This window comes from Canis lupus, chromosome 4 (assembly GCF_048164855.1).
Source record: "Canis lupus baileyi chromosome 4, mCanLup2.hap1, whole genome shotgun sequence".
NCBI lineage: Eukaryota > Metazoa > Chordata > Mammalia > Carnivora > Canidae > Canis > Canis lupus.
The window spans coordinates 78,724,631-78,732,246 of record NC_132841.1 but is presented as its reverse complement, the minus strand read 5'-3'; the positions used below and the strand labels follow the sequence as shown (position 1 = coordinate 78,732,246).

General features: G+C 35.1%; 1 non-coding gene across 1 annotated transcript; it reads right to left on the bottom strand.

Annotated features, from left to right (window-relative positions):
• Positions 1-5,643: 5,643 nt before the first annotated feature.
• On the bottom strand, positions 5,644-5,747 carry LOC140632788 (U6 spliceosomal RNA). Its single transcript, XR_012030476.1, has one exon. It is a non-coding gene; the product is annotated as a U6 spliceosomal RNA (small nuclear RNA).
• Between the last annotated feature and the right edge of the window lie 1,869 nt (positions 5,748-7,616).

The window sequence follows — 7,616 nt, the reverse complement described above, 5'->3', positions numbered from 1 at the left end:
AGAAAGTAAACACCTGTTGCTCTTTGGAATGGTTTTATTTTTTTTAATTTTCAAAGCTTATTTGAAACGTTTAATTATTCCCCATAGAAACAAAAGATTGTGTTTATAAGTAAGTACAGCTTTTATTTGATGAACATAATGCCATTTTCACTTGCTTTTATTCATATTATTTTTTTTTTAATTTCTCTAAATAAAATAGCATTAGTCTTCATGCTTCAAAACAGAAGCTACAGCTTTACTAAATTGCCAACTGATGTTATTTCCACCTGAATGATGCTGGCTTCATTTCCAATGAGGATGGAGCTAGAATTTTTGTAGCCAGATTGGCTTCTTTCAAACAACCTTCAGAGACAAAAGAAAAAAAAATCCTAATAATGAAAAGATGTTACAGTGACAACAGATAAGCTTCTGCGATGCAGTATGATAGAAGGAAAGTCCTATGAGTTAGAAAATGAGAAAAGGGAAACGACCTATGTGGAAAATGTGTGATTCTTTTTCCTATTCCTTTTTCCAATATAAAAGCTCTGGATTCAGAGTCTGGAAATATGAATTCTAATCCTGGCTCATCCATATACTAATGTTTTTATATTTGATAACTTACTAAAAACATTTCAGCCCTATTGTTTTATCTGAATAATGAATAAAATAACTACACCTCCCTCATGCAATATTCAAAAGGGTGAAACTTGATTGTGTGTATGAAATTAATTCTATAATGATTTGTTCTACACAAATTCAGCTTATAATTAATATAAATTTTTATGTAGTGCTATGAATAGTCCCTACATTCACGATGTGGAGAAGATATCTATAGAATTACGTGAAATATAACAGACATTAAAATTGATTAAGAAGGCATTTAGCATGTAGCCACATTCATTTTCTTAATAGTGTGTGATTCTTATGGGCCACACATCACTCTAAAATAATGAAATTTTCTTACTTACCTTCTGATAATTCACTGAAAAAGAGATAAATTATTCTTTGGCTTTGTATTTTCAGTGATTACTAAATTTCCTGATATTGAATGGGTTCTGGATGCCTGTTATGTTCATGAAACATGAACAGCTTTTCTCTCAATAAGGCATAAGCAGATTTCTTATGTGTCAAAGTGGTGAAGTAAATGCAATACTAGAAGATATAAATCAGATTATATCTCAGATTGAACCTCTTAGTACTCAAATTTATGCAAGTATTCTGAGCATTACATGTTCATTAAAGAACTCTGCTATGACCTAAATCCCAATGTTTCTCAACAGAAACACAACTTTTCTCTTTTTTAAAAAGATTTTATTTATTCATGAGAGGCACAGAGAGAGAGGGAGAGAGAGAGAAAGAAAGAAAGAGGCAGAGACACAGGCAGAGGGAGAAGCAGGCTCCATGCAGGGAGCCCTACAAGGGACTCCATCCCAGGTCTCCAGGATCACACCCTGGGCTGAAAGCAGCGCTAAACCTCTGAGCCACTGGGGCTGCCCAAAACACAACCTTTCAATAAAAAATGTTACCTAATCAACTATCCAGTGACAATCGTGTAATTTTTCTGTACTAGAACACACTTGATATGTTAAAAGAGTTAGAAGCTACTAATGTGTCATACTTAATTTTTTCTTAGTAGCAAAGAAAATATCAACATACATGGCATCAAAGCAGAATAGAACTAGAAACATTTTACACAGAAATATCAGGTGTGAAATGTGTAGTGTGAATAATTATACACAGAAATATTAAGTATAGTGCAAATAGGTCCTTCAAGTGTCATCCAGGTAATAGAAATTCAATAATTAGACACGGGTGGTTGTGATCAATCTGGTATGGCAGCCTGGAGTGGGGACAGGGCATAGGCACAAGAAAAAAGGGCATTTGTTAGCAGGTGAATAATGGAAAATAGATCAACGGTCTTAGGAATTTTGGGGACTGTTATGAGAGGCTATCTGCTTTCCATAAAAGAGAAACAGACAGAAGTAAAAAAGGAATACAGAATAGAAAACATGCAGATACTTTAGTCAGTTTTAGAGTGTATTTTATTTAAGTGTAGAGATGGAAACCTCCTTCTGCAATGCAATTAGGCAATTCTACATTTTTTTACCTGTATAGAAATGATATACAATCCAATGATATCATTGGATTTTAATGTCATCAGAATGATGGTGATCATTTCTTGAGCATAGAGCCTAGCAAGAGAACGGGAGATACATGAGAATGGAATCTTAGAAATCACGTACAGGAACATCACAAAAAGCACCAATAAAATCCGCATAGAAAATATAATCAAATTCTTAGAATAAATATAGGAAGTATGCAGCATCACAGTAGCCAAAGGAGATGTTTGAAGACTGATTAGGGAGCCAAACTTACCCATCTTAAGTTAGAAGGAGTCTGGAAATATGAATAGGGCCAGGAGATGTTGAATATGACTAAGTTAGAAGAGTAGTGTGGATAATGTACTAAGAAGGGGAGTGAAGAAGCACAAGTGTGGATGAAGATTAAAAATATATATATATGAGTTTGGTAGGACAGTTGAGGCCATTATTTGAGTTAAAGCCAGGGTTTCATCACACAAATGAATAAATATGATTGCATCTAAAAGAAAGAGGTAAGTTGGAAATGCAAAACTGAAAGCACAGAGAGGAATAGGCAGGAGTATATGTGATCAAAAGCTAAAGTGGTAAAGTACTAAGTACAGCAATTTGGAATTGGAAAGAACAAAGCACAAACTAATCCAGCAAAAAATATCCCTAGTGTTGTGCTTTATTTCAAATTGTATTAACTTTGTAACCTTAGGCAAATCATTTCATGTCTTGGGATCTATTTCCTTATGGGCATATTTAGGTAATAAACACATAAGGCTCACCTACCTAGTACTGTGTGAAAATACAAAGGAGAATAAAAATGCTTCATCAGTTAAAAAAATGTATAGGGATGGTTGATGTTATTATTTCTCTGCAATAAGACTTTGGAAGCCATAATGAGGAAAGCAGCAAAAATGTTCCATGATTCTTACTGTGTAATGATTTAATGGGCCTGGGTTAGTTAATAGGTTAAATTTGCATAGAGTACATTTTTTTTTTATTATTACTTGCACAACTTACTGATAGTTAGCATACTACATAATATCCCATTAAAATACTTCTCAGTTGAGATATTTAATTTAAATTACATCTATAGATGCACTCTTGCCAACTCTAAAACAAATTTCCCATGAATGTACCCAAAGTCATGAAATAAAGGACTCTCTTAATTGGTCTTATACATTCATATAATCTGAACAGTACATAAGTAGCAATAAAAGTTGCAATAGCCCTTAGGACTTACACATGACAAGCAGCCTGTGGTAAGCAATAAAGATTCAAGGATAACAATATGAATCAGTTTTCTAAGTATACTACTCACAGTGCGAGAGCAATAGCATAGAACATATTTTTATTTGTACATGCAAAAATAGTTCCCGATAATAAAAATGTCATCGTACGATATTGCAAAGAATACTTCAACCTACTGCTCCTAGAGGAATTCATAACAATCTAACTAGCAGTTTTCATTCTCTGTAGATTTCAAAATGCAAATTGATTTGTTCTTTTTCCTGATTTAGAGAAACAGAGTATGTCCCTGTTGCCCCATGAGATTCTTTAGATTTCCTTGACTGAAGGTAGAGTATTTATTAAAACTTATGAGTAAGTGCCCCCGGGGCCATACTGAAATTGCAAAAAGTTTACTAGAATCCATCAACTAATTTTTAGAATCATGTGGAATTTCCAATAATTAAGATTAAATATCTAAAAAGTATTTTATTTTTTAATTCAACCAGATTATCACTGTGTTTAATTCCTACTTTTTATGGAAAATAAAAAGGTAAAGTTATGTTATAAACCCTTAATTTGAAAGTGCTTGCATCAAGATTATACTAACTATTGAAGGTAATATGTATCATGCAGTGTTTAAGATATGGGTAGAAAATGTTTTATAGATGCAGAAAGGCAATGAAAACTATTCTTTTTATTTTTAAAAAAATATTTATTTATTCATGAAAGACTCAGAGAGAGAGAGGCAGAGACACAGGCAGAGGGAGAAGCAGGCTCCATGAAGGGAGCCCGATGTGAGATTTGATCCCAGGACTCCAGGGAGCCGAATCCCTGAGCCGAAGTCAGACGCCTAACCACTGAGTGACTCAGGCATTGCAGAAACTATTCTTTTTTAATCACAAACTGAAAAACTCTCAGCCAAAATGATACTGTTTAACAAATATTTACAGTAGTCCCTTCTTATCTGTGGGGGATACATTGTTAAGCCTTTGGTAGATGCCTGAAACTTGACAGTACTCAACCCTATATATGCTGTTATTCCCATATATACATACCTATGAAAAGGTTTAACTCATATTTTAGGCAAAGTAAGAGATTAACAGCAATAGCAAAATAAAATAAATTATAACTATATATTGTAATAATAGTTATGTGAATATGGTCTCTGTTTCTCACTCAAAACATCTTATTGTACAATACTCATCCTCTTTTTGGAATGAAATGAGGTGATAAAATGTCTATGTGATGAGATGAAGTGAATGACGTAGGCACTGTGATGTTGTGTTCGGCTACTATTAGCCTCTGACAGTAAATAGGAAGGAGGATCATCTGTTTCCTGGACCATAGCTGACCATAGGTAACTGAAACCACAGAAAGCGAAATTGTGGCAAGGAGGGATCCCTGTATTGTGTGCAGTCTAGACAACATACACCAGGCAGGGATGCTACAAAGGAGAGACATAAACACAACTTCTTCCCCATGGAAGACAATATTATAAAAAAAAGTGTGATAAGTGCTTTAATGCTCATAAGTAGAGTGTGGTTTGGGAAATAAATACAGTGCCTGAACATAGATGAACAGGGGAGAATTTAGGTATGAGCAGATATTCAGAACATTCCTGTGGAGAAAACACTCTTGGCGTACTGGACATCTTTCAGGACTTGGCCAAGGGATATATGTAAAGGATGAAGGCGTGAGTGTGATGAGGAAACCGCAGGTAGTTAAATGTCATTTGCCTGAAGATAGAGACGGCAGACACGACCGTGAAGTCGAAGCATGACTCTCTTCCATAACATGATAAGGAGTCAGAGATTTCTTTACACTATATCAGTGGTAAGAAGTCATTTTAATAGTTAAATATAATTTCAAGACCATCCTCTTGAAGGGATTAGTCCGACAACAGTGCCGATGAAGCCGGGAAGAGGACAACTAAGGAGGTGGGGGGGAATGTATGTGGAGAAACATGACGATGAGGGGCCTTAGAAAAGAAATGCCTACAGCATAAAAGTGATTTCCTTCAGTTATTCATTCAGTGTGATAGAGTATAGAGTAATATATGCGCACTCTCCAGTTTTAGATGTGGTAACTGGATGGTTGTGAAAAATAAAAAAGAGTAAAGGAAAGCCAATGCCTTTATGGAACGAGATGGACCATATAATGAGTAGTGTTAGTTATATTAAAATGAAGGCATTGTTGAGAAATGAAAGATTTTGACATCCATCTAGACCTTGACTAGCCATAAACTCTAAGTATGGTAAAGACATTCAGGGTTGTGCAACCTTGCAAGAATTCAGGGTGGTTGGTATAGGAGTATAGAGTGAAACGGTCACCAGTGATGTTAGAGTGGTATTAGTTGAACCAAAGAGTTTTATATGCCATTCTTGCTCAGGGGCCTTGCTAATCTCTGTATTGTTCCAATTTTAGTACATGTGCTGCCGAAGTGAGCAGGAAGCAAAGAGCTTCAATACTGCAGTGCAGGAAATAGAAATCGCTACGGAATCTTCAGAACTGCATTATTACACAAGTGAAGACAAACCTAATTGCACCTCTACCTAGAAAATCATAAAAGAAAATGGTTGAGGCAGAATGAGCTGGTTCTCTCCCCCACAATATCCGGTCATGTCTTCTTTTACAATAAACATTTTAGTTGAGTACGTGTCCATGTGGGTCAAACAAATTTCCTAGGTTCCCACATAGCTGGATGTCACCTTGCAACTAGGTCCCCAGCAAGGAAGTAGGAGCAGAAGTGCTGTATGCACTTTCCAGATCATGCAGACTAGATTGCGGACTTATTAGTGGAAGTTCAAGGGGTAATTTTTAACACAAAAGCCAAGTTACCATTTGAGGATGACGAAAGCAACCACATAGAGCTTTGGTCCTCCACAGCACTAACGACAATCAGAAATTGTTAACACTCAGGAAATGAAAATGAAATGCACTTCTAATTTGAGTAAGACATTGCTATTTTGTCTTATTACCTCAACAAATGCAAAAGAAAATGTGCTGGGGCTCCTGGGTGGCTCAGTTAGTTATGCATCTGCCCTTGGCTGGGGTCATGGTCCTGGGGTCCTGGGATGGAGCCCCACATTGTCATGCTTTCTGCTCAATGGGGAGCCTGCTTCTCCCTCTCTCTCTGCCTGCCGCTCCCCCTGCTTGTGCATGCTCTCTATCTCTCTATAAAGAAATAAAATCTTTAAAAAAAAGGAAAATATTCTGAGGTCATTCTAGATACGCATAGTAAAGGTACTGAATAATGATGGTTATGCGTTTAGAAATTAAAAAAAAAAACTATGACGAGAATGTTGAATTGGCTTTTAGAAAAAAGTATCCAATTGGTATGCTTTTAATGATGAAAGTAAATAAAGCTAGGATATTTAGCAAGGGGTTTGGGTATAGGCACAAATCACAGAAAGTTTCAGGTATTTGAACTAAGACTAAAACAGTGGGTGGAGGGACAGTACCATCCCACTCATATCTTACAACTTCTAAATCCCCTATATTTAATCCTGTATTATTTAATTATGCTGAGAGTTTCCTGTATTATAAGGATAAGGAAAATTAATATTAAATTGCAAATTGATAATATCAAATAGTAGGTAATCTCTATAATTAAAAATGAAAAAATAAATATGAAAATTTCATAACCAGTAGGTAACCTGTACTGTTTATACCAGTTAAGGTCCTTGTCTAAGCATTATGCAAATTTAAAAGCTACAATTTACACAAATTACCTTATTTATACCTCACCATGAATATTTGAGGTAGGATGGTGTCATTTTAAATATGAGCAAATAGAAGCTCAGAAAGTTTGTTATATACTATGAGTGTTGTCTGGGTTATTTAATTCCAATATCTAATCCTATCATCACTGTGCTATTCTCCTTCCCATTTGCAAATCTAATATATTTTGATTATGTACAACCTATCAGTGACTGTACTGTACTCTTTACATATCTTAACTATTGAAATTCTCTTTGATTTACAGATGAAAAACGGGTTCAGTGGGGCATGAGGTTGCCCACTTCATATGTTAAAAAATCTTAACTTAAATCCTTGTTAGAAATGAAACTTTGTGCTTTTAACCACTATTCTACATCATTTATATATTTATTTGTGAACAAAAATTTAGCAAATATAAAGAATGCATGTTTTATAGCATCATATTCACAGTTATTAGCTATTAAGTATTAATTAGTTAAATGATCAGGGGAAGTCTCATTCATTACGGAAAATCAAGGCTGGATAATTAGAGAGTGCTCTGGGATATTCAATAAGACAGTTGTCTGAGTGCCTGTACAGATTAGGTATTTATAGAGG